Source organism: Hoplias malabaricus, chromosome X1, assembly GCF_029633855.1.
Source record: "Hoplias malabaricus isolate fHopMal1 chromosome X1, fHopMal1.hap1, whole genome shotgun sequence".
Lineage (NCBI taxonomy): Eukaryota > Metazoa > Chordata > Actinopteri > Characiformes > Erythrinidae > Hoplias > Hoplias malabaricus.
The window spans coordinates 8,188,496-8,206,810 of record NC_089818.1 but is presented as its reverse complement, the minus strand read 5'-3'; the positions used below and the strand labels follow the sequence as shown (position 1 = coordinate 8,206,810).

Sequence of the window (18,315 nt, the reverse complement as noted above, 5' to 3'; positions counted from 1 at the left end):
TGCTCCAGTTAATTTTGAGATGCTGAAATGTATAAAAATAAGTAGTGATTGCTATGACATCACCTTCTGATTACCAACATTGATTCTGGTTATGAAGCCTTCGTGATTCCTCTATCATGACATGTAAGCACATTCCTTATTATAACTAGTGTAGACACTTCAGATTGAATTGTGGTGACATTTTAGAGCTGATGATACTCTAGGTCTAGTCATCCTAACTGGGGGAGAGACTGCTCAGACTGCTCCGACTTTTAATTATGATCTTGAAGATGTTTTTGGGAAAGCTTACCTTAATATTAAAGGACCACAGAATTGTTGCTGGAGATTTACAGTCCTCGTCAGACGTGTGGAGTGAGGGAGATCCTGGCTCACAGTGTGAAGAAACGTTGAGCACAATTCATATGGGCATCCTCATAGAACGGCTGACGGACATGACAGATCATGCCGTGTGTGTGTAGAGCGTGGTAGCAGAGCCTCGGGGAGAGCTGATAGGAGAGAGAGAAGTGAGTTAGTGTGTGTGGGAGGGTGGGTGAATCGATTAGTTCCGCTGGCTTGGCTCCGGAGTTGGAGGACAAGGTTGCTGTGACCTGCGGCTAATGGAGCGTCACTGTGCTCTTCAACCCGCTCTCCTCCACATCATCCTCCTCTCTTTTCCCTTACACTCCCTGTGCTTCCCTTCTGTCACTCCTGGTATTGAATGATTCAAGTCCTAGCTCATGTCAAGTTCGTAGATACCTGCCCATCCACAATTTCTCATGAAATGGACGTTATTTATTTGATTTTTTTAACAGGTTTGTCCCTTTTTGCCACAGTTAGAGCTTTATACTCCTCCAGCCAATGTTGGACATGGTGACCTTGGGAGTCCAGCATCAGTACCTGAGAGTCAAATCTTCACAGGAGTGTTCCAAAGTGTTGTGTAAAGACTTCTCAGAAGAGAAGAAATGGTTCCTGCAACTTCATAATACCGTTGACTTCAGCAGAACCACTGGAAAAACAAGTTTAATCGTACGTTCGTATTTAAACCTGTAGGCCTAGACGAACCACAGTGACACAATTCTGTCTCCAATGTCACATGGTTTATTTAAAGGCAAAGCAGGCATAGATTACCTCTGTAAAACCCAGGGCATCTCCGCTGAGCAAAGAATTTACACAAGATTTAGCAGAGAATATTTGGCCCATCTGTATTTTTCTTAGGGGCCACAACCAGCCTTGAATCTGCCTGCTTCAACTGAGCTACAGCTCCACCTTAAATGGGCCAGATGTCAGGTTTGTGGAAACAACCACATCACACCTTACCTGTAACTGAACTGTAAATGCCAAAAGTGAGAAAGATATTTAGCCCAAACATGTCTGCTATGTCAGGTAGTGTCGCAGTCACAGAGCTCCAGGGGCCTGGAAGTTGTGGGTTCGATTCCCGCTCCTGGTCTGTGAGGAGTGTGGTGTGTTCTCTCTGTGTCTGCATGGGTTTCCTCCGGGTGACTGTCTGTGAGGAGTGTGGTGTGTTCTCTCTGTGTCTGTGTGGGTTTCCTCCGGGTGACTGTCTGTGAGGAGTGTGGTGTTTTCTCTCTGTGTCTGCATGGGTTTCCTCCGGGTGACTGCCTGTGAGGAGTGTGGTGTGTTCTCTCTGTGTCTGCATGGGTTTCCTCCGGGTGACTGCCTGTGAGGAGTGTGGTGTGTTCTCTCTGTGTCTGCGTGGGTTTCCTCCGGGTGCTCCGGTTTCCTCCCACAGCCCAAAAACACACGTTGGTAGGTGGATTGGCGACTCAAAAGTGTCCATAGGTGTGAGTGAATGTGTGTGTTGCCCTGTGAAGGGGCAGAAGGACTGTGCAGAGATGTAATTTTTGCTTTCTAGTGTCACATATTTCGCCAAAAATGTAAGACAATGTTTGCCATATTAACCATTTTTCTTCCAAATAAATGTCCACAAAGTTTCTCTCATGATGAAGGTCTTCAGATGAACTGAATATGTATTTTCCTTAAAATGATCATGGAACTTCAGAATGACTGAAGAATGGAGTGTGTTTTAAACATAAAAGCAAATGACACCAAATTATGTCCACCCTCGAAAAGATGAAAACTCTCCTCTGTCTGGTCTGCTTTTAAAGCACGGTGAGCACAAAAGAAACAACAGCCCTTTACATCAATGCACTCTCAGGAGCTTTCTCCTTAAAGAGTCACCAATGGACAAATTGTTGAGTAATAGCTACTGAGGAGGAGAAATGATAGTAGCGAGGAAGAAAAATGCTTGCATTTTCGTACTGTCCAGGTGCTTTCCTCTTTCTTTCCATCATAAAATCCTTGTTTTTTTGTTGTTTTTTTTACAAGGGGTGCACAAAGAAGGCTGTTGTAGGTGTGTGTGTGTGTGTGTGTGTGTCACTGCACAGTGTATGGGAATGAAATTCTGAATGTATGTTTTAAATTAAATTAACATGGTCCATCAGTAAATGTCACCTGAGTTCATATGGAAATGCACCTGTCAACACAGATTAAAGACACCCTTCAATGAAAATTGAGGTTAACCTTGTTAGTATGTGTGCGTGAAGGGGTTTAGATGCTAAAAGACGAAACAGCACAGTCTCAAAAACACAGATTCATAAATCCAGGGTTTTATACATCACAAACCAAAAGAGCCAATCCCATCGACTTACAGGGCAGAGCTTTCAAGCTACAGGTCAGCATCGATGGGGTGCATGGCTATAGAGGCAAGGAGTGATTGCACAGGTGTTCTGTTGGATGCTCTGGAGCAGCTGCATATGAGACCTATCGTGCTTTTCCACTGTGGGGTTCCTACTCTACTCGGCTCTTTAGCTTTTCCATTAGTTAAATGTGGTCCCTGGTACCTGGCACATTTTTAGTTCGTGCTCATTCCTGGTTCCAAGCGAGCTGAGTAGGGACTAAACATGATGAGTAAACATCACAGAGCTCTGACTGCAAATAACTGTGTTAAATTTCAAAGCTACAGCAGAGATCACATTTGTTTTTATTCGTTTCACAACAGCAGCTCGTAATTTTTTTTATTTTTAAGCAGTTTAATACACCATGAGTAAACAACGGTTAACGTGACCATCGCCATATTTGTGGTTTCCAAAGCCTGCTGTTACCATTAAAGATTTTGAGAGGTCACCAGCTACATTTTGGACTAGGGGGAGGTTTTAAGTGGAAAAAGGACCAGGTAGATTCAACTACAGTAGGTTCCATGCTGTGGAAAAGCACCATAAGGGCAGGATGCAGAACATCAAATGTGGGTTAGAAGAGTACAAATCCTCCCCCACAAATCTGTATTTTGGAGCTGTGAATCTGAATTCTCTGGAATGATTGAGCACCGCCCAACATACTTTTGTGATCCAGGACAAATCATCCAACATCTGAACCCGATCTCAGGGGCTGATTCCTGCCAAAGACTCACAGCAGTTTTCCTTTATAATATAAAAGCCTTCTAGACGAACTGAGGCTGTTACTGCAAGAAAAGGGTATAACTACCTGTTAATAAACATGACTTTAAATTGTAGACTAATAGATATGTACAATTGTACATGTCACGTTGTGTAGCTTGATGGTAACTATCAACACATCATTTAATATGCAGCTCTAGTGGAGAATATATCATTTTCTCTGTAAATTAAGCATCTCTATTTGACATAACCCAGGGCACGGCTGGTGGATTATTACTCAAATATAATCGCCTGCTCAGGAGAGGTATGTGTTTACAGGGAGGAGTGGGTTACTGGAGGATGCCTGCAGTATATAATACAGCATGGCATTTTTATGGAATAGGGCATGTGTGCGTTTATGGGGGTTGTAAATAAGTGTGAGTGGTGATACATGAACGTGTGTTTGAAAGAGATGACGCTGCATAAATCCACAATCAGCTTGTTTGTGTAGCGCTGCAATACAATTACTTCAGTATGTTATAGAGCGCCCCCCCCCCCACCACCACTCTCTGCCTCTCGCTGTCTCCTGTCTATTTGCTTTGTATATGTTCTATATGTCTCTGTGTGAATAGCTCAAGCACAAATGCTGTTTTCTGAAAATATGTCCAAGTAACTAGTGATTAGTGGGAGAACACTGCCTTGTTTTGACCAAAGTTATTTATTGCTAGATGTTTTTCTATAAAAGTCCAGTCATTTGTTATTAAGTCAGTCACACTGTAACTCTGTTATAATTTTATCTTTCAGGTGCTTTCTGACATGCAGCCACTCACTCACTCACATTCTCTCTCGCTCATTCCATCATGAAATCAACAGATCATTATTCTGCAATTTCAGATATTCATTCATTCATTCATTCATTCATTATCTGTAAGCGCTTATCCAGTTCAGGGTCGTGGTGGATCCTGGATGCAAGGCAGGAATACACCCTGAAGGGGGCGCCAGTCCTTCACAGGGCAACACACACACACACACACACACACACATTCACTCACACACACATTCACTCACACTTTTGAGTCGCCAATCCACCTACCAACGTACATTTTTGGACTGTTGGAGGAAACCGGAGCACCCGGAGGAAACACACGCGGACACAGGGAGAACACACCACACTCCCCACAGACAGTCACCCGCAGGAAACCCACGCAGACACAGGGAGAACACACCACACTCCCCACAGACAGTCACCCGGAGGAAACCCACACAGACACAAGGAGAACACTCCTCACAGACAGTCACCCGGAGGAAACCCACGCAGACACAAGGAGAACACACCACGCTCCTCACAGACAGTCACCCGGAGGAAACCCACGCAGTCACAGATTTAGTCGTTCACATAAACACTTACTTGATTGAATTAATTAATTTGTGCTTTTTACATCATGCTTCACTCATTCAGTCAGTCACTCTATCATTCACTCATCAATCATTCAGCCACAAATTCAGTCGTTCTGTCACTCACTCAGAGTCACTTCCTCATTCTGTTTTTTGGTCCATCAGTCATTTTCATTCAGTTATTTAGTCAATAACTCAGTCAGTCAGAGTTATTCAATCATCCAGTCGCTCACACTGAATATTCTCAATCGGCCATCTGAGTAGTCTAGCAGTAACCTGTATTTAATATGTGTGTTTGTGAATGTTTCTCTCTCTGTGTGTGTGTGTGGAATAACCGATTCCTGTTCACCTGTGTTTAGAAGTTGATGGAACCTTTGGCGGACGTCCAGTGCTCTGCTGCACTGAGCGTCCAGATGTAGCTGCAGTGTGGTGAAGAAGCTCTGAGGAAGCACTTTAATATTCAGCAGATGTTCTGATGTGTAGACGCTTCTCAGAGCAGATGAAAGGACTCTGCTCGGATTAATTGCAGCATCGTGAGCACGAGGGTCATTCCATCTGTGTGTGTTAAGATCATAAAGGAGGCTGTGTTTCGTAGTTTCACCCTCCCTTCCCTACTTTTTTCCATCAAACACACGGAGGCCCTGAAAGTGGTGCAGACATTAACACGCGCTGGCTTTTTTTATGGAGGAAGTAAGGTTTTGTGTATTGATTGATTTAGAACAATGAATTACATTTGAACAATAATGAGAATGCAGTGATGTGTGCTGGGAAATTCCTTTGCAGTTCCACTTCATGGAGCTGTGACTCTCGGGTAATCATTTGCGGTTTTGGAAAAAAGTCTCTACTTGTTTTAAAGGGCTCATAATACTTTACTTTCCATGTTTTTCTTATTTTCCCCAAAGCCACCTCACTTGGTGGTTTTATGTATCATGAATAGTTATAATACATTTTTCAATGGCCACTTCCCATCCTAAGCTTTTTTTATTTGTTATTGTGCCTTTAAAAAATGATAAGTAAATTAGTTAATAGTATGTAAATATTAGTCTAATGATGCCTTTTCATTCAAAAAACTAGTGTGAGCTCCTCTTTCAAAAACTAGTGTGAGCTGAAATATGCCTGATCTTGTCAGTGTGAATGGGAGGAGCTAAACTGGCGAAGACTGAATGGGCGGATGTAATCATACAGATTTGTTTTTAATGACATCACATATGATATAATTTCAAAATAGTGTGATTTTTTTTTCTGCTTACTTTCCATAAATGGACAAAGGAGCTGAATATTTTAAGCAATGTTTACATGAAGCACCAAATTACGATTCTTTAAAACATGATGCATTAAACAGTTATTATAATTTTCTTTATTAAATTATATATCATTAACATAATATCATAATGACCACAGATAAAACTGTGTTCCCACTGTTTCATTTTTTTAACAACATCAAGACTCTGTGGCGGCACTGTGGCGCAGCAGGTAGTGTCACAGTCACACAGCTCCAACCCATTATGTGTGGGTTTCCTCCGGGTGACTATCTGTGAGGAGTGTGGTGTGTTCTCCCTGTGTCTGCGTGGGTTTCCTCCGGGTGACTGTCTGTGAGGACTGCGGTGTGTTCTCCCTGTGTCTGCGTGGGTTTCCTCCGGATGACTGTCTGTGAGGAGTTTGGTGTGTTCTCCTTGTGTCTGAGTGGGTTTCCTCCGGGTGACTGTCTGTGAGGAGTGTGGTGTGTTCTCCCTGTGTCTGCGTGGGTTTCCTCTGGGTGACTGTCTGTGAGGAGTGTGGTGTGTTCTCCCTGTGTCTGTGTGGGTTTCCTCTGGGTGACTGTCTGTGAGGAGTGTGGTGTGTTCTCCCTGTGTCTGCATGGGTTTCCTCCGGGTGACTGTCTGTGAGGACTGCGGTGTGTTATCCCTGTCTCTGCGTGGGTTTCCTCCGGGTGACTGTCTGTGAGGAGTGTGGTGTGTTCTCCCTGTGTCTGCGTGGGTTTCCTCAGGGTGACAGTCTGTGAGGAGTGTGGTGTGTTCTCCCTGTGTCTGCGTGGGTTTCCTCCGGGTGCTCCGGTTTCCTCCCACAGTCCAAAAACACATGTTGGTAGGTGGATTTGTGACTCAAAAGTGTCCGTAGGTGTGAGTGTGTGAGTGAATGTGTGTGTGTGTGTCTGTGTTGCCCTGTGAAGGACTGGCGCCCCCTCCAGGGTGTGTTCCCTCCTTGCGCCCAATGATTCCAGGTAGGCTCTGGACCCACCGCGACCCTGAACTGGATAAGGGTTACAGACAATGAATGAATGAAGACGCAATAGTGTCCTCAGTCAAAGTCTGTAGATAAATCAAGACTGATATTTGATCATATGGTGTATATCCCATAAAATATAAAGACTATTTTATAATATAGAGTCTTAATAAAATGCCCGTGACCTGCTTTGGGCAGCATTCTCACTCTTTCTAAACAGCCCTGTTCAGAACGACTACTATCAGCGCTTGTACCTTTAAATGACAATGAGCCACTCGCTGTTCACCCCGACCCTGAGCTCACAGCAGTAAGGAATGAGGAAGCTCTGTTTTTTAGCTATTTCTGTCAGTTCTCTTTCTTCTCTTTACTTGTTTCTCCATTTTTCACTCAGTGCTTTTATTTGTCTGTACACTTTGTGTTTGTTTTGCTGTGTTTAACGTCGTCTTGACGATCCCACATAAACACAGGTCCAGTGCGGTGATTGGACAGATTCAGACAAGGGAAATAAAATTTTTTTTTTCACTTCACGTCAGATGAGAACGGCTCGTTTTATCCCATGTTTTCTGACTTAAGCAGTGCTCAGAAAACTGGATGGTCTTGTTCTACAGTGTACATGTTGGTGGACTCCAGATCCAAAAATGAAAGTGCACTTGCGTTGAACAAGGGATTTTTTTGTTTCATAATGTATTCCCTTTAAAGCCTGTTTTCATTGAACCTTTTCTCAGACTTTATTGAAAAAGGCGTTTCTTTCCACTCTTAACGTTAGATGGTGTTTTTCTAGTTATATGGCAAATGCAAATCTGACATTTTCTCTATCTGAGGACAGGAGGTGTTGCAGAAAGTGCCCCTGATGTTCTCTTTTGAAAAACCTGACGGCTATGATGTCTGCTTTCTATTTCTCTGAGGTTTTTGACCTTTTCTGATATTTTATTCCGGTTCTCCTGCCTTTTGTTTGCTTTGCGTGCTGAAGGATGATGTGGGGAACATCTGTGCAGTGGAGAGCTTCTGTGGAATTTTACAAACTCACACACCTCTTTGCTTTAAGCTTCTTTTTCTATTTGGCCTGTGTTTGCATGTGGCATTCTTCCACATTTGGAGGGTTTCTTTTTTTTTCCTTTATCCTATTTTGGACTAGAAGAAACCTCAGCCACTAATGCCTTCCCCTCTTCTTTGGATCCTCCTCTGTTTAAAGAGTCCTGTGTTTGTGATTGTTTAATCCCCAGATGTCCAGGACTCTGAACACTTGTGTTTAATGCCTTTTGATTGTTCTGTAGGTGCTCATTATGCGTGGTGTCACTCTGTTTTTAGATATTCTGCAATAATAACAAAAAGTCTCTGAGACTATTCTCCCTTTGAAAATCATTTGTAAATACTTACGTAAAACTCTATTTAACAAAAATCCATGTTAATTAATATGTAAATCAGGCTCTGTTTCCTACGATACAGTTTTAATTATGAATCACAATCACACAGTTGAACTTATTCAAGAATTGTAACTAATAAACTTTTGTTAATGAAGTCGTTAAGTCACTGTGAATATGCTCATTAGGAACAGCAGAAGACTTGGAGTTAAGGAAAGGTTTAGTCCAGGGTTAGTCCTTTGGGAACAGCACTTTATATTCACCACATGCAGCTTTGGGAGGCTTCTAATTTTGAATATTTTAAGCCGAATGCAGCATTGTTTGCCAATCTGAGGCAGGGCAGGATAGGCATCTTTGAGGATTCATAGCTGAAGAGACATTGCAGATACAGGAGTTAACCAAAAGGGCAGGTTATGTTGATTTCTGCAACATGAGAATATGCATGAGGTACCTAATGTACTCAGAGTAAAAACACACCTCCTAAGAATTCCTTTTGACCGCTGAGTGCTCTCAGGGGACATAGTTAATTTGCAAGCCTGGCTCTGTGTGTTTGTGTGTAAAGAATCCAGTCGAAATTCATCTGCAAACATGGCTAGATGAACTTGCCTTTAAATAATTCAGGTCATTCCTCCCCCAAACAGCCTCATGAAACTTTTAGGATTGGGGTATTATGTTGATATTTAATATTCAGGTACTTCTTATTTTGTTAATGCGTTAGAACCAGACACAATTTTAAAACTCTGTTGTGAATTGCTGAAAATCAGAGGAATATTTGTACTGTTTTAAACATTTTAATCATAAAACAAGCAAAATTTTAGCAGTAACTTTATGATGGATATTAGGTTAATCACAATCAGTTAATAGTAAGGAATTTAGAAACACAGCCATAATATTTCACAAATCACAGTTTTGAGATGTTCCTTCTAAAAAGCACAACAGAGCAGTTTAACTCTTGGGGAAAGCAACATCAAATGTGGCAAGGGCCAAATTTCCACAGGGTGGGACAAACCCGCATGTGAGGCCAGACAAACTGTGAAAACAAAGAGCAGAGAACAACACACACAGAGGCATGTTCTTATGACACCTCTACTCCACTAGATCTTTAAATAGAAAATATTGCTGCCTTATTAATGTTTTCAAATGTTGGATTCATCATCCTTTGAGACATTTATGTGCCTTCTTTGAACTTTGATTCTAACATATAAACAAATTTAAATGGAATATTGCTACAAATAACAAGCATATGTACAATTATGGACTTATTTAAAACCATGAAATAATTCCACCACAAAATATCTGAAGCCTATAAAATACTTTTCAGGCCAGTTCCAAAATCTTTCCTTTCGAAATTCTTGCCACTTCCAGATCCTCATCTCAGGAACACAGGATTCTTTCTGCTCTCCTGTCTCCAGTCCAGACCAAGGGGGCAGTTTTAGCTTTAAATCCAGCTGAGAGGAAGTCTAAACATGCCACCGTTTAGTTTGGCTCAATTTTCTTGGCTCCCTCCTTCATTCCTATGGTGTTTTACTGTGGTGTTTTCACTCAGAGACCTAGCGTGCGTGTCCTCCCTCTCTCAATAGAAACGTCCAGCCCTTTTGAACACGTCCTAAACTCTTCGGGCCGTTCTTTTATGCATGTTAGGTTCCTCGTCTCTCTCAATGTCGGCTCGGCTTTCACAAAAGAACAAGACCTGACGTCTCGGAGTTACATAAGCAGAGCCATGCGCTGAGTAATGTGTGTAGAAGGGTCTCCCACATGTCTAAAATACTCAGTGGGGCCATTTAGTTGCAGTTGTTAAGGAATTATTTATACAGAGTGAGAGAGGAGTGATCTCTGGTCAGTAGAGCTGCAGAGACTGTTTGGAACACTTGTTGATTAGTTGTCAACAATGCTGGATGGAATTAGTCAACAATTCGATGGAAAACGTTTTTGAACTTCTTTTTATGTGTCAGTATCCTTTTCAGATATTTTGAGATTTTTCAACAGTTAATAAATACCAAATATCTAATTGAGTCAACACCAAGCATCAAAACATTTACTGATCACAGACAAAATGATCATAATGATCCCTAGTTTACTAGTAGCAGTGGACACGAGCAGAATTGGTGCAATGTATGAAAATGAGGTTTGGTGGAAAAATGAGGCAAGGCCCCTTTGTGACCTAGAAAGCCCTAAGAGGATGGAAGGGAGAGGCAAAGGGGTCACGATTGCCCCCTGCACTTTCATTGTTTTCAGAACAGACCTTGATGAGGACCCTGCTGTGTCGGCCCCATCTTTGTTTGCTGTGTGTGTGTGTGTTAGAAAATGTCTTGGAGGCCCTGGTGACTCCAGCAGAGTTGCCTTCCCTGAGAGGGCAATCTGCCAAACCTGTGTGACAGGAGGAACGGCGTGTGATTTATTTATTTTTTTTCTGATCAGTTCTGGATCACAAGAAACACTCTAACTGATTTCAGAGTGGGCGGTACGGTGGTGCAGCAGGTAGTGTCGCAGTCACACAGCTCCAGGGGCCTGGAGGTTGTGGGTTCAATTCCAGCTTCGGGTGACTGTCTGTGAGGAGTGTGGTGCGTTCTCTCTGTGTCCGCGTGGGTTTCCTCCGGGTGACTGTCTGTGAGGGGTGTGGTGTGTTCTCCCTGTGTCTGTGTGGGTTTCCTCCGGGTGACTGTCTGTGAGGAGTGTGGTGTGTTCTCTCTGTGTCTGCGTGGGTTTCCTCCGGGTGACTGTCTGTGTAGTGTGTTCTCTCTGTTTCTGCGTGGGTTTCCTCCGGGTGCTTCGGTTTCCTCCCACACGTTTGTAGGTGGATTGGCAACTCAAAAGTGTCTGTAGGTGTGAGTGAATGTGTGTGTGTGTCTGTGTTGCCCTGTGAAGGACTGGCGCTCCCTCCAGGGTGTATTCCCGCCTTGCGCCCAATGATTCCAGGTAGGCTCTGGACCCACCGTGACCCTGAACTGGACAAGCGCTTACAGATAATAAATGAATGAATGATTTCAGAGTTATTGGATGATGGTGTCCCATTACTTGAGAGAACGCAGTTCCGCTGCTCCTCAGCCAGCGGCTTCATATCCCTCAAGCCAGTGTGTGTAGTTATCGGTGTAGCTGTTCCCGAGCATTCCAATCTATTACTTAGAACTTTTTGCACTGCTTGGATGCTTTAACACCTGTGTCAGCAGTGGGTGTGTCTTGGTGTGAAATCATGTGCTGATTAGCACTCAGAATTGTTCACAGTTATGAAGATAGGAACCTGTCAGGGTGGTGTGATGAGTAGATTCAGGGAGGCGGACACACTCGCTACAACACAGACTTTAATAATGAAATAACAAAACAAACGAACTATACGAGAAACACGAAATAACATTAACGAGCAGGAACGAGAAACCACAAACGAGAAACACTACGAAGAAACGTGAGCGTGAAACAAACACAATGAAATCATGAACCAAACAAAGAAACAAACCAAGCAACGAGAACGAACAAACAAACTCAAACTCAAACTCAAACTCAAAATGACCGATACCAGGAAGTGAGGGAAGAGGTCTTAAATACATGAACTAACTAGACACACCTGACACAGATAACGAGGACAATTACTAAGAGGCGGAACAAGAGGTGGAGCGAGTGAACATAAACAAAGCCATGTGAGGAGAAGGAAAACAACGAACAGAGCCACATAGAAAGGGGAAAACAAACCAGAAAGTGTCAAGGTGTGACAGAACCAGACATCTGAAAGCTTCAATGCCTCTTAAAGCTAACTCACGGAAAAATGAATCTACGTATTGCTCATGGCAAAAATATCAGGGCGAGTGTTGGAAATACATTTTCTGACATTGTCTTGGAAAAGAAAAGGTACAGACATAACTACATGAACAAAGTGACCAATAGCTGCTTGTACGTACATAAAAAAACGTCTGCTTTGCATTTTCTTCAGCTGTGACCTGTTCTCCCAGACTATTTGCATTACTCAAATGGAGTATTGACTATAAATGGATATTGATTAGACCTCGCTCAAAGCTCCACTTCACCCTACAGTATGTGTTTATCAGTAGGGGAAGACTTTAGAAAAGGCATAATAATTTTCTATGAATTACATGTCTGTAATTATTATTTGCCTTTTGTAATTCCATTTTAAAAGCATTGTAGGAACATGTTTTTTTCATTTTTTCATCAAGTGAGCTCCTGCGTTGGTATAAACCTCAGGAGCCCAACTGAAAGCCAACATAAATAGGAAGTGACAGGAAGTCTCGGTCCTCTACTGGTGAAACAGCCATTTTGTTTAAAAAGGTGGAAAATATAAAATGCAGTTTGGTGTCTTTTAGCTTTCCTTTGCGCTTCGGTTGTGTGCCATTTCTTGTCTTTGTCAAACATAAATGTGCTAGTAGGAATTCTCTTTCCTTTTACTGTTGTGATGTTTCTTTGTACCAAGCAGGATGTGGTGTAAAACCTGTAGTGAATAAGGTGTTGAGAGTCCTACCTCTTCACTGAGATGTGCACAAAGGAAATTAACAGTCCTTTATTTGTCCATTATTTAGACATATTTAATACATTAATATTCCAAAAACACATTTCCACCAGATACTTTCAGTGGATGAAATTGTGGCTTATTGGTTAGCGTCTATGCCTCTCAGCACTGGGATCTTCTATTCAAGGGTTTCCTCCAGGGTCTCCAGTTCCCTCACACAGTCCAAAAACATGGAGGTTAGGTGCATTGGCTACATAAAAAACTTTCATAGTGTGAGTGAATAAGTGAAATAAAATAATTTCCTTACCTTTTACCTGAGCAGGTAATGGCACTCGTTTGCACTGTGAAAAGAAGACAAGGTAGTGGTTGGAATCCTTGCTTCCAGACATTCATGTGGCTGGTTCACTTAATGTATCTATTTTTAAAGAATGAACCCCAGTGAGGGATGCTGGTTAATGACTGACTGGTTAAAGCCGGTGCTTCATTCAGATGTAACAGTACAGTCAGTGGCTCGAGTTAGAGCTGAAACTCCTCCATGTTTATTAATGGAAGATTAGGAGCAAAGTAATCAGGTCATTCAGCAGCGCTAAAGGCTTAGCACTGCTACTTCCAAAGGCATCAGACGTGCCTTCCTTCTTCAAGAGAGCAGTCTGTGGCACAATAGGATTACAGCCCGAGTCCAGAGGAATGTAATGATTAGGTCTGATCTATGGAGCATCACATAACCAGCTTATAATGACTTGGCTTTGAGGGGCTTAAAGGGCAAATGAAAGCATGTTTACTCCAATTTAAGTTCTGCATTAAAGTATCAGTTGACTACAACTACAAGGCCGCATGATACACTGTATATCCAGAAGTTTCCAGACACCTCTTCTAATTGTGAGGCAATCAGTTGCGCACACACACGGACCCAGTATGATCTTCACAGAAATCCACTGCCAGTTTAATGGAAAGCACTGAAACAGCTGCACATCAGGGTGAGGGAGAGAGAGAGAGAGAGAGAGAGAGAGAGAGAGAGAGAGAGAGAGAGAGAGAGAGAGAGAGAAAGAGAGAGGTAATGCCGATGTGTGCATTAAGGTGAATTTGCAGTGTTTTGAGCAACTGCATTCTTATGGGGACTTTCAGTGGGAGGGTGGGCGGATGTTGGAGGGAGACAGAATCTGCGGGGCACATGTTTGGACTCTGCAGTCTTATGACATTTTCTAAAATTGGAAGTGTGATGTCTGCAGCTGGTTTAAATCCATACTGTGGAAAGCAGTCTGTTTTTCCTCCAAAACACCAAACTGCAGCTAAGTGTGGAACAGATGTCTTTAGTTTGGCAAAATATTTCATAGATTTCTCCTCAGTTGAATGAAATTTGGGTGCTTTAGTTTTACAGTGGATTTACAAGGTTAATTTAGCTAATGTGCAATAGAAGATTAAATCTCGCTCATAAGCATGGTGCTAACAGCATGTCTAAATCATCACCTGCTTTCCTTTCATTTTTTGTTTTGGTGTTTATTATAAGTATTCTCAAACACACAGGTCTATTTTGACATGAAATGTTGAATAGCAAAAGACATTCACCATTCAAATGGTGGGTCCGGAGCCTACCCGGAATCACTGGGCGCAAGGGAAGAACACACCCTGGAGGCGGCGCCTGTCCTTCACAGGGTGACTCACACACTCACACCTATGGACACTTTTAGGTAACCAATCCACCTACCAACGTGTGTTTTTGGACTGTGGGAGGAAACCGAAGCACCCGGAGGAAACCCACGAGGACAGAGGGAGAACACACCACACTCCTCACAGACAGTCACCCGGAGGAAACCCACGAGGACAGAGGGAGAACACACCACACTCCTCACAGACAGTCACCCAGAGGAAACCCACGCAGACTCAGAGAGAACACACCAAACTCCTCACAGATAGTCACCCGGAGGAAACCCACGCAGACACAGGGAGAACACACCACACTCCTCACAGACAGTCACCCGGAGGAAACCCACGCAGACACAGGGAGAACACACCACACTCCTCACAGACAGTCACCCGGAGGAAACCCACGCAGACACAGGGAGATCACACCACACTCCTCACAGACAGTCACCCGGAGGAAACCCACGCAGACACAGGGAGAACACACCACACCCCTCAGAGACAGTCACCCGGAACGGGACTTTAAACCCACAACCTCCAGGTCCCTGGATCTATGTGACTGCGACACCACCTCCTGCGCCACTGTGCCACCCCCAGTATTGTTTATGTTCTGTTTAATAAATGTACACAGTTTGAGACAAGCGTGTGGTGACATCTCGTTAGCAAGCTAACATAGTGATGTGCTTCTAACATTCTAGCTGCTTTAGCTTTGTAGTTCCAGTGCTAAAACTAAACAAAATGCCAGAAATCAAACATAATTCTGGAGGTAAGACTGAGAAATTGTCTAAATTTGATGTTATGACAAGACATTGCTTCAGGGTTTGATAGTGTAAAATGTCTTGTAAAGTGTTGCATTTGTTTGTGTTTGTGTGTTTCTGCTGTTTTTGCTGCTGTAACCTGGGCTGATTCCCCTCCACCTCTCAAATTTATAATGGCCCCCTCTGGGAGAACAACACAGACTTCTCTCGGCAGGGTATCCCATCTGATTTTAAATACAGCACACAGCCAGTGAAGGAGGGATCGAGGAAGATTCCAATTTAATTTTTGTTAGTGCATCCCAAACAAACACACACACACAAACACACCCTATCTAATTTGTGTGAATGTCTATGTTGTGGTGGTCCTATCTTCTCTTTATTCCACTAATGCACCCACTCTGCAGTCTCTTCACCAGCTATGCAGCTTTATGACCCTTCCCTAGCATTCCTTTTTCGGTTTGTGTATCTGTTTGGATACTTGCTGCGTATCACTGATTAAAGAAGTGTGGGATTTATGGCAGAGAGGGAGTTTTTCTTTCATCTTGCTCTAAATCAGCGAGGCGGGAGGAGCTTGGAGGCCGGATTAGCCTCCAAATCGCTCTCATAGCTCAGTGTATAGATGTGCAATGCTAAAACGGCTCAGAGTAACACAGCCATTTCAGAAGACCTGGGCCATAAAATAATGAAATGAAATAGTCTTTGAAATCAAGATTGGATTTTGTGCTAAGCATGTTTTGAAAGGTTGGAAGTTGTCTAGGCTTTCACTGACAACAGCATAAAGCAGTGTAACAGCTAGCAGCATTAGTCAGCAAGCATTTTTCAGTGTGAAGAGTAAGGAGACCTGGACTTTGATGAAACTGAATCAGGGTGAGAGACATGTTCTTGCTTTTACAAAGTTTAAAATTACCCTTGAAACTTTACATTATTAAAAATGCCTATGTATGACTGATAATTGTGTGTACCAAATGATGTGGAATAATAGATAATGGTGATCATTTTGGCCTTTAAAAAGTCTTTGTATCAGTTTTGGGTTTAATGAAATGTATCCAAAATGTTCATGGACGGGAATCTCGCTGAACCCAGATCAGTGTCTGATATATTCCTAACAGCTGCTTAAGAATATCTATAAAATAGCTGTGAACAGAAATACTGTACAATCCTCTCTGTAGTTTATAATTCATTTGCATGCTCTGCCTTTCCACCCCTTTCTTTATGAACACCAATATACTTGGGGACTCTATTGGGAACACCTTCCTTGTTGGAGTTTGGACATCGTTATGTTGAATATGATCCACCAGCAATTTATATCCAGAGTCTCTCTGAACCTGACCATTCATGTAGTATATGAGGCTGACTTCCAAAAACTACACAAATCTCACAAAAATCCCTACAATCTCAGCAACAGAGGGGTTTCAAAGAAAGTGTGGCTTTTGTAAGACTTCAACTGAAACTGAAAAACTAACCATAGCTTTCTCTTTCAGCTGTAAACAGGAGGGAGTGAGTAAGCACATGAAAAGAGCTTTATTCCACGGCCAAAACCGGCAGTATGAAAAGCCACCTTCAGAACACAATTAGGAAGTCATCCCTGCATCAAAACATGGCTCACTCTGTGATTGAGTCGTGGCACAGGAAAAGAGAGGAGTGGAATTAAGTGCTGAGAAGCAAACGGAGTGAGGTCAGAAGCTTCAGATCTTTAAAGCTTTTCATTTTTGAAATTCTTTAATTTTTCTAAAAGGAGTTTTTCCTCAAAGATTTTTTAGATGACAAGAATGCTCAGACTAATAAGTGAGTAAATTGAAATGATGAATTATAAGCTCAGTATTCATGCTCAATTTGATTGTGTGTGGTGTTAATATTGGCAGGGGCTTAGCTGTCACAGCTGGGCAGGGAAGGTCGAGGAGGCGAACGTACCCAGAAGGGGATCTTTTATTTCAAAGAACAAGATAAAACTAGAACAAAACAAACGCGAGTAAACTTAGACAGAAAACAAACTACATTAGACTGAACAGGACTTGGACAGACAGGAAATGGTGTAGCTATAGGAGAAACACAACGACACAAAAACACACACAAGACTAGACAAGAAAGCACTGAAACAAAGAGGCTATGAATACGCAGGACAACTGAGGAACACCTGAGGGGCAGGACCACAGAGAAGACACAGAGAGACGAGAGGGCAGAGCAAAGACGGAGGACAAGGACCAAAGCAAACAAAGAGCCATGAGCTAAGCACATGTTAGACAAAGAAAAACAAAAACAGAACAGAAAAGCACAGGGCAAGGGCGTGACAAGGGCGTTGACTAGTGCCCAGTACGCAGTGTTGGAGGAGAGAGCTTAATATTAAAGGGGACAAATACCCCAACAAAAATCCCCCATCCCAGGCCAGGACTCCAAGAGAGCCCTTCAGGACTTGGGACAAAATCAGCTGTAAAAAGCACTTAGCTTCACACGCCTTGGAGGAAGAAAAGGAAGTTGTGATCTACCTGAACAATCGCAGGGCACGTACATAAGTGCACATAGACGGTCATGTGCTTTTAGTTATGTTTGTAATGTATAAGGGCGGCACGGTGGCTTGGTGGTGAGCACGTTCGCCTCCCAGCACTGGGATCTTGGGTTCAAGTCCCATCTGGGTGGAGTTTCCATGTTCTCCCTGTGTCTGCGTGGGTTTCCTCCGGGGTCTCCAGTTTCCTCCCACAGTCCAGTCCAAAAACATGGAGGGTAGGTGAATTGGCTTCTGTAATAACTGTCCTGGTTTGTGAGTTAATGAGTGTGTATGTGTGAGTGAATGTGTGTGTGCCCAGATATGGATTGGCGCTGTGTCCTGGGTGAAATCCTAGTGCCCGATGCAGTCCTCCAGGTGGACGGTCGTTTCTGGTTCAGAGTACGCTGTGCGCGTTTGGCTGCCGCTTCTCGCCAGTGTGTGTGTGTGAATTGAGCGTTCTGAGCAGTGTAGATTGTAAAGCGTCCTTGGGTGTCTAGAAAGGCGCTATATATGTGTAACGATAAAAAAAAATAAGGTGCACAGTCCAAAATCAAGTCAGGAGATTTTGGTTTATATTTAAGGAACACATCAGATAGATCCCATGACACTGTGAAGAATGCCCTCTCACTTC

The 18,315-nt window shown here is 42.9% G+C and overlaps 1 protein-coding gene across 2 annotated transcripts in view; it reads left to right on the top strand.

The window, feature by feature from the left end:
* Positions 1–18,315, top strand: part of LOC136675632 (protein phosphatase 1L) — a 90,307-nt gene that overhangs the window by 10,098 nt on the left and 61,894 nt on the right. The window contains exon 1 of one of the 2 annotated variants that reach the window (XM_066652286.1): positions 16,781–16,877. The exons of the other annotated variant lie outside the window; for it this stretch is intronic. The gene's annotated coding sequence lies outside the window, so the exon portion shown is untranslated. Of the gene's footprint in view, positions 1–16,780; positions 16,878–18,315 lie in introns of those variants that run through there. 2 annotated transcript variants of the gene reach the window in all.